Source organism: Artemia sp. Qi Xiang Cuo, chromosome 8, assembly GCF_049724085.1.
Source record: "Artemia sp. Qi Xiang Cuo chromosome 8, ASM4972408v1, whole genome shotgun sequence".
Lineage (NCBI taxonomy): Eukaryota > Metazoa > Arthropoda > Branchiopoda > Anostraca > Artemiidae > Artemia > Artemia sp. Qi Xiang Cuo.
In genome coordinates this window covers 76,484,472-76,501,592 of record NC_142801.1, presented here as the reverse complement: position 1 = coordinate 76,501,592, position 17,121 = coordinate 76,484,472, and the positions used below count along the sequence as shown (strand labels likewise).

At 35.7% G+C, this 17,121-nt stretch overlaps 1 protein-coding gene across 4 annotated transcripts in view; it reads right to left on the bottom strand.

The window, feature by feature from the left end:
- LOC148949805 (synaptogenesis protein syg-2-like) overlaps positions 1-17,121 on the bottom strand; it is a 302,236-nt gene that overhangs the window by 22,104 nt on the left and 263,011 nt on the right. The gene's annotated exons all lie outside the window — the stretch shown is intronic.

Genomic DNA, 17,121 nt, shown 5'->3' with positions numbered 1-17,121 from the left:
GGGGACTTGATGTTTTCAATATTATTGAACTAAACTCGTGGCCAATTATTGACTATGTTTCTGAAACCGTTGAACAAGTCTCGCTGATTCAGTTGAAGCTGTTCACTGTTTGCTCCTACCAAGAACACATGTCCGTAAACCTAGTTCTAACCAATTCGTGTCATCTGTACAATTGCATTCAAACAATTTCTTTGAAATGCACTATCTAATTTATCTATTGAGTCGTTCGTGATTCTAGCTCGCTCAAAAATCTCAATAAACAGATATAACCCGGCGCCCCTAAAATTATGTTGTAAGCGTACACTCAGGCGACAAGCAAGCCCTACGGTTACAATTTGCTGGATCTTAATCAGAGCACGCCCGAGGATCTACGTGTAGTAACCGACATTTTCAACAGTGGTTTTCAACTTCCGGTGAATAGTAGAAAAGACTATCAGTCGCCATTATGACACTGAAGAAACTACACGAACAACGGCATCTGTTTTCCGTTTTAAGCACTTCAAAACCATTGCTTAGGAAGGCTATACTCAAACATGGCGTCGACACTGATTTCATTAATCTAATATCTGAACTTTTTTTAAATTGAACTGAGGGAAATGTTCAACTGCCATAAGGTTTTATAAAACAGACAAACCAACATCTTTCCACTGGCGGCGCGTGGGGTTGTAAAAAAACGTGAAAAAATTTAAAAAGAAAACGGCTCCTTCAGGCGGGCGGTAGCTTTTTCACACTTTTACTACCGATAATTGCAGGACTTGTAAACAGTTTTCTCTAGGGAGAGAATGGCAAAACCCTATAAATTGACACCATTTGAACTTGTCCTCTCGCCCATCGAACATTTTGAAGACAATCTAAGCAAATTTATTAACGACGAGAATATTGCCGACGACAAAAAAATGCTTTTACTTCAAGATGCATTGCGACGTGTGGACAAATATAAACCTTATCGTAAGAGACCCGTCACTGATACCTTTAAACATGAAATATATCCTCAAGATTCTGCAGCAGCATTAAAGGAGAAGGAATTGATTTCGATTGTATTGAAAATTGGAAACATATTACCACTGACCTATCGAGAACAGAGTAAAAGAGTATTATCATATCTCATGTTGGAAACTGGTGATCAAGTTCAAGTCGACAGCACAGGGAAACGAATTATAATTCAGGGAAAAAGTTATAATCTAGTTGATTTAATTTGTGATATGGTGACGAATCGTAAAGGACTCTTATCCTTTGACGATAATCTATAAACCTTTCTGTGTGTATCAAACTTTCCCAAAAGTCTTATTGGCAATAAGCAAATTCTAAAGAAACTAAGAGAATATAGTCCACCAACAACACCATCATTTAAAAAAGAAGAAGATTCAATATTTGAAGATACTAGCAGCGTCATTGATTCTACAACACCTGTGGCTGCTAGTCAAAAGCGAATAAGAAATGATTCGCCCTCCCGTGTGCAAAAGGGGAGTAGTCATTACACTACGTGTTGACGCTCAAAATGGATAAAGTTCTGAAAGGTGTCTATGAAAATGTTGGTAAGGCGGGAAGTATAAGTTCCCCCAAAACGCTTTCTAAAGTCTCCGTCACCACATTGAAAAATGCAAAAGAGTATATAGAAAATGAACCGATTTACATACTGCATCGGAATCACAGGCTTCGCAGCAAACAATATCGACAAACTAAAGCCTTTTTCCCTCTACATATAATGCAAATGGATCTTTTAACTCTAGACGCACTTCAACAACCTCACAATGCGCCCTACAAATATATTCTGGTGGCAATCAGTATCTTTAGTCGCTATGCCTATGCCATTCCACTGCGATCAAAGAAAGGTTTTGAAGGTGCACGAGCCATTGAAAGTATTCTAAAACAGGATTCATATAGAAAAATTCAATCGGATCGTGGTAGTGAATTTGTTAATCCACATGTGCAAAAGGTTCTTTTGAAATATAATACAACACTTTATCATAGTCACAGCCCGATAAAGGCTGCATTGGCTGAACGATTAATAAGAACGATTCGTCTATTAATTTCAAGATATTGCACATTGAAAAATACGCCGGCTTTTATTCATGATTTAGATAAAATCATGTTGATTTATAATCAACGACCCCATCGATCTCTGTCCAACTCTACACCAACGGATGTTCACTACAATGGAAATACATTTGATGCTTTTCTAAAGCAATACTCCAAGGGTGAAAAAGAGAAAAAAAAAAGAAATTTATTGTTGGTGATAGTGTTCAAATTAATAGAACCAGCAATATTTTTGAAAAAGGGAATTATTTATGGAGCACTGAAATTTTTAAAGTGTTCAAAATTTTAGACACCAAACCCACGACATATCGACTGCGAGACACCAAGGATGATAAGATTCTCGGCGGTTTTTATGAATATGAACTGCAAAAAGTTAGAAACACTAGTGAAATTTATCAAATTGAAAAGATATTAAAGAGTCGTAAACGCCATGGCAAGAGACAGTTGCTTGTTCGCTGGCTAGGATACAACTCAGATTTTGATTCTTGGGTCAGTTCTTTAGATATTGACAATGCCCAATGATTTCTATATGACTTTCATGTCCAAATTTTCTGATCCTCTCTACAGTGACTTGAATAGAACAATTGATTTTTGGACAAAACTCTCCCCCACCATAATATTCGATGACGGAAATTATGAAGTGGCTCTTGTCAACTCTATTCTACAAAATACCTATGACATCCTAAGAAAGGATCGTAAATATGAAATAAAAATTAGACCCTATGATTGGCCGCCGCCACCAACAGGTGATCAAGAACAAATTCAAAAAACCAATTGGATGGATTATCCTTATATTGAATTACCCTACGAGGAACTCACCTGTATGAACGATTTATGTCGTTCTATTAATAAAAGAATTTCAACTCGTAAAAAGGGGGCTTTTAATTTCAACTATTCAAAGGAGGAGGGCAAGATCTACATTAGTTCACCTATTGCCAGTGAAAAGGTTATTCTCAACGATAATCTAAAGGATGTTCTTGGCTTTAAGCTCAATATAATCAATGGTAAAAGTGCCGGAAACACTAATTTCATTTTTGCTGACTATCCGCCTGCCTTCTCCACGGACACCTGTATATTTCTCTACGCTTCATGTATGGAACCATCTCGGGTTGGTAATTCAAATTTTCCCCTCCCACGAGTTCTTTAAAGAAAAACTAGTTAAGAGTATGTTAACCACTACATTGTAAAGCACCTCCCGTATATCCCTGTAGACGCTTCTTAGTTAGAACTCTGTCAGCCAACACTAAGAACTGAATTGGGTGATCCCATAGCAACTTTATAGTAGTTGGCTGTGATTACATGCCATTTTTAACACAGCATTTAGTCAAACGATGTCTCATAAAAAAGTGGTATTCAATAGACCTGATAGTAACTGCTCTGTTAATGCTCTTGGCCCGAGAAAACAGGGCAATGGACTAGACTACTACAAAGGTCGCTCATCAATATCTGGCTATGGTCTTGGCAGTTGGTTTACTAAGCTGTTTCGCTCTTCACTACCACTGGCCAGAAAATATCTTGTACCGGCTGCGACAGATTTTGCATCCTCTACACTATACGATTGGGGCTCTGGCAAGGATTTTAAAAAAAGTGCTTCGGAAAATCTTAGGTCCAGTGCGCGAACCCTTGGCGTGAGATTAAAACAGAATGGTAATGGTTTAAAAATGTCAAGAAACAATGCATCACTCATCAGTCGCCACTCAGGTCGGAAACGAAAGAAATCATCCCTCTTGTCAAAGAAAAGAAGGAAAAAGCCGACACGTGCTGTAACCAGAAGTCCCAGGAAGAAAATTGTCAGATCGAAACTAGATTTCTTCTCCTAAAATTTCCTACCTACCGCTTAAGGATTCTCAACCTTCAATCACCGCCTCATTGAATCTATTCAATGCTGAAAATGTTGATGTGAGCGTCAAGCATGGATACTATGAACAATTTTATCCGCAACAACCCCTCTCCGACAACATCCAATTTCAAATTTATTCCAATGAAGACTACTTTATGGATATGTCTTCAACATTGATAGATTTGCAAATGAAAGTCCGGAAATCCGATAATTCAATACCAATTCGGGCCAATGGGATATCCTAAGAAAATTGTATACTACATAGTTTATTTCGTCAAATTAGTGTGTACATCAATGGCACGCTGGTGAGCACAAGAAACACTCTCTCAAATTATACAAGCTATATGCAATTCATGCTGATGACACCCACGTCATACAAGGAATTGAGAGGCGCCTCCAATGGATATGAATATATTACTAATACTGATAGTACAGCTGGACTTAAAAATGCTACAACTAGTGAATTACATCTAGTTGGAAAAATATATCATGAAATATTTAATATACTCCAATGGCTGCCGCCCAATGTTAAAGTGGATATAAAACTGACGCTTGCACCCTCCAATTTCATATTGAGAAAAGAATTTTCTGCCAATCCTGATGCAAGTCTCTCCCTCACCTCGGTAATACTTCATGTACGAAAACAACAGGTCATGAGTTATGTTGCTTTGGCCGTGGAAAAACTGAGAGTCACTGGTAACAATATTAAACTACTTGTTCCTCATACAATCACCAATCAGCGTCATATTGCAATGGGGTCACACACCTTCACCGATTCATCCTTTATCAATGGCAAAATTTTGTCAAAACTAGAGCTTGCATTTTTAAAATGCATCAGTGCAATTGGATGATGGACCGAATGCCCACAAAACTTTGAGAAGTTTGGGATCTTATCCCTTGCGTGCAAAGTAAATCGTATTCCAATCTCTAATCTATCTTTTGTCAAAACCTCTAGAAAACTGTACGAGTTGACTATGCAAACCCTAGACCATGACTCTCAACTATTCGAAAATGGTATAACCGAAGATATGTTTGATAAAACACATGGTATCATTGTACTGGATTTGTCAGGTACACAGGATATGAGTAGAGTACGTACGGGGAGTGTGCGTTTAGAGTGTACATTTACCGACCCATTGGCAGAGAGTATTGCACTAATCTCACTAAACCAATATGAAACCTATTGGGATATCACTCCCGAAGGCAGTGTTCTACTAGACTTGGCACCATGAACACCTGTCAAATAATCAATGTATTTAATATGGATCCCTACAAGTCCCATTGCGAATCCTATTGTCTACCCACGGAATTTCTTGGAAAAATTCAAAGTGTCAACAATACCTTGGTTATTGATAATAGCTGTCCGTCGACTGGGCTGACAGGTCATTGGCTTTGATCTTTCAAAAAATGAAGACGATTGAATTTTTTGATCCTCTTGGTCTACCCTATACATTCTACACACCTCACATCAGCAACTATATTGAGAGCAGTGGGAAAACTATTATTCAAAATCGGAAGAGGGTTCAGGATCTAACGACTAAAAGCTGTGGCTTCCATGCACTACTATATTTTGTGTTCCGATGTCGTGGCTATACTTACAATCAGTTTCTTCACATTTATGTTGACAATCCACGTCTGAATGACTTTCTAGTGGAAAATATCCTCTCAGACATATATAGTATTGATTTCAGTGCCCTAAGAGTAAAGTGCTTAAAAAATGTATGTGAATTTGTTTATTAATAAAATGCATATATATACAACAAAATCTTTAAATTTTCACTTGAGATTTCTTCATCGGTGTATAGGAAACTGTCGTGAACCACTAATGTTGGTTAATCATTTGGAGTCACTGTATATTGATCTTGATTGACTGCAAAGTCAGGATCACATTTTCTACAGTACAATGTAACTTCACTCTTGTCATATCTCTTTGTATAGTCAATGATACTATTTGCATTCATATTTTGAAATTCACGAGTTTCAATCTGTCTATTTCAAGCAATATCACATACATTGTTTTCAAATGGTGAATCACATTCGGTAACTGCCAAATAAAAATCACTTGGTTTATAGTCATAGTAGGTGGTGTCATCACAACGATGACGTAGAAACCATTTTGTCTTGTTACACCAACAGTTGAATCGTAGACCAGATTCCTCTTCCCAGAATAATTTAAATCCCCGACGATACCAATCTCCTAGAAATAAACTAGAATGACGTTTAGGATTCTTTCCAATCATAGCAGGGTAAGTATTCTCCCACTGATCACATTTATCATTGTGACAATTGGAGCACAGGTGCCCTCTAGGGTGAGAATCACACACCTCCTCAAGACATGATTTACATCCTTTAATTTGTAATGCATAACCTCTATGTAATTTACAAGGATTACATAATTTACACTTTTCACTATAGTCATCAATGATTGTACAATGCTCGCATTGAGTCCAACTGCCAAGAGAGTACATACACAATGGACATATATATAACATTTTTCGGTTTCCGATGTCAACTCACTCAGAACTAAAACGAAACTGATCCTCTCCGTTCGATAAATTCAATGAGAGGGAAATGGGAGAGAGAGGAGTAGCTCTGTGACGTTAGCTCTTTCGAATGATGGGGGAGCCATCTACATTGAATCCATTGGCAATGTTTTCAAAAGTATATCCACAATATGATTCTGCTTTGTTCCAATTAATATATCAATAAATTGACTATAAGCATTTGAGTCACATTTTAAAAGTTTCATACAATAGTCCAATGGGGGAGAATCATTCCTCATTATATTGTCAAGTGTTCCCTGACGAGAGAATATCATGCGTTGAAGAGATAACTTGAGAAAAACGTCATCCAAAATCGAATGCTTTTCCATAAACACTAGAATTCATCTAATTCTCTCTTTCTCAAATTTATTCATTTTTCAGTCCTTTCACTCCTGACTCTAGACTGAGCATGATTCGTTAGCTCTAACCAGAAAAGAAAGAGAACATTTCGATTTCGAAACAGTTTTATTGAATAATTACAACAACATCAATAATACAGAGCATGTACAATTAGCGACACTGTTTATTGTCTTCAATATGTTTCACCAATGCACTTAAAGCACATTGAAGTCTATTCACATGTGCTATATCAACTTTAGCGGCAAAACATAATTGATCTTCCATTTTAAATTTGCTCAAGGATATCACATATCTTGCATATACTGCATCCCATTCCAGACAAAGACGTGATCCTTTCGTAATTTCCACCGCAATGTTTGGTGCTCTTGTACCATTATCATCAACTCCACTATCAACTTCTAATATGGTAAACATTCCACTCATCGCCATCACAAATATATATCCAAATGAGTAAAGTCAAACTGTTCTTCTTCTCACTCCTTGAATTCTATTCACAGACTAATAAAAATATAACAAAAATCCTTTCTTCATAGTCACTCCACCGCTACTATGTAAACAAAGCGCTCTGAGTGGCTGAGAAGGAAACACGTGATCTAACTGTTTCCGGGGAACTCATAACATTTGGCGAGAGCAATAACAACAAATACTATTTCTGGATCATAACATTCACGATCGATTACGCAATCAAGTTCTCGGAAATTCACTTCCCCCTCGAGTCCTAGATCAATAACATTGTTCCCCGTTAGAATTCAATGCGCATGTGCAACCTTCGTTCCGGAGTTATTACACATAGAAACATCAAATAAATCGACCTTGGAAAAAGAGGTCATTGACCCCATTAACCACGTGTTCTCCCTAGGGAGGCTATGCCCATATATGGAGCCCTGTCAGTATTCTATGCCCATATAAGGAGCCCTGTCACGACTGGTACCCCCCATTCTACTCACGTAGTACTTCTGATTTAGTTAAACATCCTCCTCAATATGCGATGAAAGTCCCAACTTAATGCTTAAAAATAGATTTTTCCAAGTTATTAGAAAGTTCAAACTTAGAAGTTTTTGCAATTTTAAATTTGCAAAAACTAGTATTTTGGACCTATTTTTGCCGAAATTGATCTTTGGCATAAGGTTTTAGGCAATGCTTCATTTGATGGCACAACTTTTTTTGTCACTAAAAAGGGGCACTATTTACATTACTTGGAATTTTATTCAAATGAACCTTCTTTTGATAACCTACAGCACCTCCTTCAATGCAATCACTCATGTCATTAAAAATGAGATACAAAGATTTTTACCCATGTAAAAGATTTGAATGAACTCATTTTCAAACAGTTTATGGTAACAAACTGTAAGTAAGGAGCGACCCGCCTATATAGTAACCGAAATTCTAAAAAACGGAATTTTGATACCAATAGATGCATCAAAGGAATCATATTTCAATTTTGATGTCACATATATACGTTTCATCAAGTTCAGTTCTACCCATCAAAACTTAAGCGCCTGAGAAAATTTGCCTGATTTTCAAACAAAAGGAAGAAACAACCCCTAAAAGTCATAGAACCTTGAAGAAAATCACACCATCAGATTCAGCGTATCAGAGAACCCTACAGTAGAGATTTCAAGCTCCTATCTGCAAAAATGTGGAATTTTGTATTTTTTGCCAGAAGAAAGAGCAGGGATGCGTGTTAATTTTTTTTTTTCCCCATTGGTGATCGTATTGACACAGTGGTCCTACAATATCGTGGGTGGGCTCATTTGAACAGAAATTCAAATTTCCATGCCCTTTTTAAGTGACCCAAAAAAATGGAAGGCAACTAGGCCCCTTCCCATGCTCATGTTTTCTCAAAGTTACCCGATCAAAATTTTGACATAGCCATTTTGTTCAGCATGGTCGAAAATATAATATCTAGGTCTTTTAGAATGACTTAATCAATCAAAGTCCCCGGGGGTAGAGCTGAAAGTTATGAACTCTACCCAATGTTTACATAGTATTGGTTATAGGGAAGTGTACAGACGTTTTCAGGGGGATTTTTTCTGGTAGTGGGGGAGGCGGGGTTGTGTCGGGGGTTATACGGGAGGATCTTTCCATGGAGGAAGTTTTCATGGGGGAAAGGACATTGCTATGAAGGGGACGCCGTATTTTCCAGCATTATTTAAAAAAACGATCAGAAATTAAGTAGAAAAAAACAAGTTTTTCAACTGAAAGTAAGGAGCAATATCAAAACTTAAAACGAACAGAAATTATTTCGTAAATGATTTGTTTCGCCCCCTAGTCAATACCTCGCTCTTTCAGCTAAAGATTTTTTAGTACTTTCATAAGAGCTATTTATTCTAATTAACGGCCTTTGTAATTAAGGGATCATTTTGAATGAATTGGAACAAAATTTGAACTTTAGCATAAAGAGTGAAGTATTAACTAGGGGGCAGACCGCATAATATACGTATTAAAAATATATGAATGTAGAAGTTCGTTAGGGAAGTTAATTCGTAAGTTACGTATATTTATTACTAATAAAAACGTTCGTAAATAAAATTAAACAACTTTCGAGATAGCCATTTAACCAAATAAAAGTAAAATTAATATGGAAATTTTGTTTTAATTATTTATGTACGGTGAGCCAAAATCAAAACCTGTATTAATTCAAAAACGTTAAAAATTAAATAATATTTTTTTTGAACTGAAAGTAAGGAGCGATATTAAAACTTAAAACGAAGCAGAAATTATCTCGTATATGAAAGGGGCTATCCCCTCCTTAACGCCTCGCTCTTTGCGCTAAAGTTAGACTTTTTCTCACAACTCTATTTTTAAAAACAATAAAACTTTAGCCTACAGAGTGAGGCGTTGAAAAGGGTCCCCCTTTCATAGACGGAACAATTTCTGTTTGTTTTATGTTTTAATGTCGCTCTTTACTTTCAGTTAAATTTTTTTTTTTTTAATCAAGAAAAGGATTGAAAAGCTCCGCTTAATAAGTTTTAAGCGATGGAACTTTCAATGGTGTATATTTTGCTTCGGTTTAATGATACTTTCAAGGATTTCATGTACTTTTTCAAATTCTCAAGATATGGTATTAAAAAAATTTGCATTTGGGAAATATCTGTCACAAGACTGTTGTTTTAAATACCAGTTTTTTAATTTTTGGTTATTATGGGCCATGAATCAGTCTTTACTAAGGGGGTGGCATTCTCAATTGGGAAATAAACCCAAGATAAATCCTCCTGCGGACAATTCCCCTGGGAAATCCCTCCCTGCCAAATATTCTTCACAGAAATCCACCCCCCCCCGTGGAAAATTTTTCACGAAAATTTCCCTGGATAATCACCCCAAGAGAAATTCTGCCTATACACAAAGCCCCACAGAATGTCATAACAGGTACCTCAAATGTCGATCATATTTCCTTATAGGTAAAAACGGGACTAGATGTCCAAAAATGTTCTAGGACAGGGGCTGGTTGGTCTCCAATCACTTTCGAATTTAAAAAGAATAAAACTCCCAGTTTCTTATCGAATAAATGCTGCTCGTTCTGCGGTTTAATGATCATAATTATTCACTTCAATATTCACTTCATAATTCACTTCAATAATAGGGGGGTAGACCAGAAGTATTCGCGGAAAAAAAGGGATTATGGATCAATTTCCAATTGCAGCTCCTCAACACCTCGCTCTTTACGCTAAAGTTTTTTATTGTTTAAAAAAAAATAGAGATTTGAGAAAGTCAAAATTTAGCGTAAAGAGCAAGGCGTTGAGGAGGGGACAGCCCCTTCCGTATACGGAATAATTTCTGTTCGTTTTAAGTTTTAATTTCGCTCCTTACTTTCAGTTAAAAAAAACTTGTTTTTTTATTTAATTTCTGAACGTTTTTGAATAAATGCAGGCTTTGATCTTGGCTCACAGTACATGAATAATTAAAACAAAATTTTAATATTAATTTACTTTTATTTGGTTAAATGGCTTTCTCGAAACGTGTTTCATTTTATTTACGAACGTTTTTTTTAGTAATAAATATACGTAACTTACGAATTAACTTACGTAACGAACTTCTATATTCATATATTTTTATTACATACATTAGGGGGTTCGCCCCCTAGTCAGTACCTTGCTCTTTAAGCGAAAGTCCAAATTTTGTTCCAATTCTTTAAAAATGACCGCTTAATCACAAATGCCGTTAATTAGAATAAATAGCTCTTATGAAAGTACTAAAAAGTCTCTGGCTTAAAGAGTGAGGCATTGACTAGAGGGTGAACCCAATCATATATGTAATATTTTCTGTTCGTTTAAAGTTTTGATGTTGCTGCTGTTGCAGTTGAAAAACTTTTTTTTTTATATTTAATTTCTAGTGCTAGTAATAATAATGCTAAATAATAATATAATAATAATAATAATAATAATAATAATAATATAATAATAATAATATATAATAATAATAATAATATATAATATAAATAATATAATAATATAATAATAATAATAATAATAATAAATAATGCTAGTAAGTCCGGCGTCCCCTTCATAGCAATGTCCCTTCCCCCATGAAAACTTCCTTCATGGAAATATCTTCCTACATAACCCCCGACCCCAGGCACGTACGCAGGAATTTTTTTTTGGGGGGGGGGCAATTTGTTTCGGGGGGGCCAAATCCTTCAAACCAATTATTCTGTGAGAAAAATCAGAAAATTATGGAAAAATGAAAAACATCGTGAGATTTCGGGGGGGGGCCGGAGTCCCCCCCCCCTGCGTACATCCCTGCCCCCCCCCCCATTACCAGGAAAAATCTCCCCTGAAAACGTCTGTACTGTATACTTCCCAATAACCAATACTATATGTTAACATTGGGTAAAGTTCATAACTTTCAGCCCTCCTCCTGGGGGCTTCAAGGGATTAAGTCATCCTAAAAGACATAGTTATAATATTTTCGACCATGCTGAACAAAATGGATATCTCAAAATTTTCGTCAGATGACTTTGGGAAAACAATGAGCGTGGGAGGGGGCCTAGTTGCCCTCCATTTTTTTGGTCACTTAAAAAGGGCACTGGAACTTTTAATTTCCATTCCAGTGAGCCCTCCCGCGATATTCTAGGACCACTGGGTCGATACGATCACCCCTGGGGAAAAAAAAATAAATAAACACGCACCCGTAATCTTTCGTCTGGCCTAAAATACAAAATTCCACAGTTTTGTAGATAGGAGCTTTAAACCTCTACAGTAGGGTTCTCTGATACGCGAAATATGATGGTGTGATTTTCATTCAGTTTCTATAACTTTTAGAGGGTTTTCCCCCTTTTTTCGAAAATCAGCCAAATTTTCTCAGGCGCGTAACTTTTGATGGGTAGGATTAAACTTGATTAAACTTGATGAAACTTATATATTTGAAATCAGCATTAAAATCCGATTCTTTTTATGTATCTATTTGTATCAAAATACCGTTTTCTAGAGTTTCGGTTACCATTGAGCCGGGTCCCAATAACCAATACTAGGCTATATGTTAACATTGGGTAAAGTTCATAACTTTCAAGCCTCCTCCTAGGGGCTTCAAGGGATTAAGTCATCCTAAAAGACATAGTTATAATATTTTCGACCATGCTGAACAAAATGGCTATCTCAAAATTTTGATCAGATGACTTTGGGAAAAAAATGAGCGTGGGAGGGGGCCTAGTTGCCCTCCATTTTTTTTTGTCATTTAAAAAGGGAACTAGAACTTTTAATTTCCGTTCCAATGAGCCCTTCCACGATATTCTAGGACCACTGGGTCAATACGATCACCCCTGGGGAAAAAAAACAACAAAAAACAAAAAAAACAAATAAACACGCTTCCGTGATCTTTCTTCTGGCAAAAAATGGAAAATTCCACATTTTTGTAGATAGGAACTTCAAACCTCTACAGTAGGGTTCTCTGATACGCTGAATATGATGGTGTGATTTATATTAAGTTTCTATAAGTTTTAGGGGGTCTTTCCCGCTTTTTTCGAAAATCAGCCAAATTTTCTCAGGCGCGTAACTTTTGATAGGTAAAATTAAACTTGACGAAACTTATATATTTGAAATCAGAATTAAAATCTGATTCTTTTGATGTATCTATTGGTATCAAAATACCGTTTTTTAGAGTTTCGGTTACCATTGAGCTGGGTCGCTCCTTACTTACAGTTCGTTACCACGAACTGTTTGACTCAAGTTGAAACTATTGCTTTAGGAACTGGCGCATTTGTTTATTAGATAGAGTAAATCAAAACTTTACTCTTTAGGACTAGTAGGATTATGTTACAGGTACTATTTTCAAAAAGAAGAATTCTTCAAAAAAGTCAGCTTTTGAACTTTTGTAGGAAGAGCGTGAATTTTACTTTTAGTCTGACACAGAAGCTGAAAATTCACTTACCTTCTTCTGGCGTGAAGAAAACTAAGGGTTCTACCTGAGATAGTGATTAATTTACACCACCAGGTGTTATAACAGGTCTTTATAGATTTCAATCTTTTTTTTAGATCTAACAAAGGCCTATTACAATTTCAATATAACAACCCTTTCCAATTATCGTCAATTCAAACGATGCCCATCATCTGATGAAATAACAATTTTTTAATAATGCCGGCGCTAATTTACGCATCATCAATCTTCGGCAGTTGACGACAGAGTGTTAAAAGTTTCCATGAACAGAGATCTAGACTCAAAATATACTGTAGCCATTAAATTTAGTTTCTTGTCAGTGATATGTCGGCCTTGTATCCTTTTTTTAAGGCCACTTAGCAAGGAAGGAGAGCTTGTTGAAAATTTGGAGGGGGCTCATTTGATTCGAAATTAAAATTTATCTTGCCATTTTTAAAAGCCAAAAGCCAACTGAGGGCCCTATCTTACTCTTTATTTGCTCTCCTATCGCTCCATAGCCCTCAAAACCATCAGACCTAAATCTTAAGATTAGGATTTCAGTCAAAATAGTTCCAATAGATGAGTATCAAAACTATTGTTTTTTAAAGAAGGATGGGGTAGGATGTCTTGGCATCAGCCAAAAACTGTTTGTTCCTTATCAGTTTGAGTCCTATAACAGTAAGTTCTTCAGTATAGAGTAGCCTAATATACAAGAAAGTAGTTTCATGGCACGGTCCCACGCCCCAAAAAACGGATCCACAAGAGAGCTGAAATACTTTTTCCCCATCGGCTTGAAATTTCCCGTGCGACATCTTCCTAAGAACTTCTTTTCTCGGCCAGTTCGTGTCGAACCGTTGGACATAAGAAGTTGAGAGGATATCTGTTCAATTGTCAATTTGAATTTCGAGTGCTTCAAGTAAGCCATTACAAAAGTAGAGGGCAACCAGCCTCCCTCAACCGCCCATTTAGAAAGCCCCTTGGAACACCCTTTGACATTGTGTTATAATTGTAAGATAATTATTTTGTTCAGAGATATTGGAAAGGCTAACATATGCCTTCGGCGTTGGCATAACCCTCAGAGGCCGTAGGGACAATAGTCCTAAATTATGTAAATTACTCATTGTTCACAGATTGGTTTAGTACATATTGAGGGGCTATGGGGCGATTATCTACCAAGATTTGTATATGTAAAACTAACCTAAGACTCTCTTGCCCAACCTAAACAGACTAGGAGATAACCAAAAGTGGGCTTAGAAAATATAACTCGCTATTATTCACGAGATGGTCAGACCAAAAACTTAGACTTGACTCTAACTAGGCCTTGTCATAAACTTTTCATCAGCTCATTGTCCTTGTCCCTGTTTGCCGTGTCTTTGTGCTGCAGTGTGTTTTTCGCAGTAATAATAGTAGCAGCATTAAAAAAACAAAAAGTATTGGATCACAGCATTTTTATAAGTTAACTCTTTCTTTTTCTATGTTGGCTGCTTTGTACAATCACAAAGATTTTCTCTAAAAATTAAGATTAATACAAATAAGGAGTGTCTTTTTCTACAAAAATAAATTTTCCTTTTTCTAGATATCAATTTGCCTACGATTATCGCAAAATCCCACTGCAAACCTTATCGGCAGTCTTGGAAATTCAGGGAATTCCTAATTATTTCTCCATTAGAAGTTTCCTTCCTCAAAACCAAAAATTAGAATTAGTTCAAAGTTCCTTTTTTGATTTTATTTTATTCACTTTTTCAACTTCGGAAAACAACTATCAAAATAACGTCATATCTTTTTTAGCTATAATGTTTCATGGATGTGTACGATTAAGCAGCCTCAAGTTACGATTGTAAGGTCACAGAAAAAAGATAATTATTTCGGAAATAAAATATCTATGTCCATGGGTAATAACTAACAATATAAATAATTAAACAGAAGTGTTTAAGTTTATAACATAAGCATATAGATATATAAGCATACATGAAAATAAGCCCATTGGTGTAAGTACATAAGCATAAGATTTAAGAACACAAGCAAATAGAACATAAAGATATAAGCATACAAGATGCTAACACTTAATCAGGCTGCGTTTTCACCAAACTTCATTCTGATTCAAATGTTTTGCGATGAATATTCGTTCATATTACATATATTTTTTTTCAAATTAAAGTGTTATCATAGGCAGCACGCTAGTGCTGCCTAAGTAAAGAACGATGTGGGCACAATGTGTTTTTTTTTCTTCATACCCGGGCACTTCGTATCGAAGGAGCTGTCGTAAAAACTTCGAAAAGGGCTCTTTCGGTTTGAAATTGAAGTCGCTAGTGCCCTTTATATTAGTCGAAAGTGATTGCAGAGCAATTAGCCCCCCCCTCACGCCCACCATTCCCCCAAACACATACAATCAAAATTTTGAGATAGCCATTTTGTTCAGCGCAGTTGATTTCCAGATACGATAGAAAATATCTTTTTGAGGAGGACACTCCCCCACAACCCTCGGGGCATGCACAAATGAATGTGCATTGTTAGTTTAATATACATATACTGATATTTAGTAATCAAAACGTTAAAACTATTTGATTAATTGAAGTTATAAAAGTAAAAACATTTATATTTTTTTCAGTAAAGTGCAAATAATATTCTGGCCTTGGGAAAGCATAGGGGTTTTGCGCCCAACTTATGTTAATTTCTGCTCGTTTGGAGTTTGAGTCGGCTATTTATTGTAATTTCTGTTCGTTTTGGGTTTCATTTATTTATCGATGCTGATTTGTGGTAGTTTCGAGCTTGGTAGACTATTTTATTTTATTTTTGCTCATTTTTGTTTAATAGAGTTCTTTACTTTTCTTTGAAAAACTTATTTTGTGGAAAAACTTTTTTTTAAATTAATTAGTTTAAAAAAACAAGCAGTTGTATCACAGACAATAAAAAAAAACAATAGCGTTTTTCACATAGCTTTATTTTGATTTGAATAATTCTTGCTATGAAAATTTGTTGATAAATTTTTTTTTAACAAAGAGAAAGCAGACACAATACAAAAAACAGAACAAAAACTGATAGAGACAACACAACACAAGAGAAATATTAGTACTCGTTATAGATACAGTAATACGATGGCCAGACATTTGAGGCAACTGAGGACCATTAGCAATCAACGATGAATTAACCAATAGCTGAAATTTGAGACAATAATATATGTCTCTGAGGACTCTGATATAGGAGGGGCTATTCCACATGTTACTCCATTTCTAGTTGTGGAGAAAAATAGTGACAAAAAATTAATATCGAAAAGCAACCTAACTCACTGGTCAGTAATAAACTCCCGAATAATCGTTTGCTCTTTTAGTCACAAAATATATATTATTTTTCTTTAGTGGGTTAATTCATCAAAGTCCCAAAAATGAGTAAATTTGCCAATTCCGATGAAAATTATTTTCAGAAAAGGGCATTTGTCCTCTCCATTGGAAGACCAAAATTACACGAAAAGATCAATGTCTATGTTTGTATTTACGAAACATCAAATATTTATGTTCGTAGTGAAGAACTAAGAATATAAATAATTGAAAATAAGTATTCAAATCTTAATTCTAACACTGACATTTAATCCTCCTCTTTTTCACCAAGATTTCCCTAGACTCATTCAATCAAACTTTTGGGATAAGCAATTTTGTTCAGCATAGTTGAAAGGCCCAGTAACTATGTGTTTTGGGATGTCAACCCCAAAAATTTGCCAAGCTTTATTTAGATTTGGATGTTTTTGCTTTGAAATTTCGTTGATTTATTTTTTTGTAAACAAGAAGGTTATTTGTTGGAAAAACAGAAAGGTGAAGACAAAAGAAAAAAGTGTTGTTTGTGTCAAAATACTGCAATTTTCATTTAAAAAGTTTCATTTCCTGTTTCTTTAAAAAAATTCTTTTAATTTTCTTTAATTTTTTTTTTTAATTTTCTTTGAAAAAAAATTCTCTGAACATTCTTGCAGTCTTGCCCTTCTTTAACAAGAATTTCAAC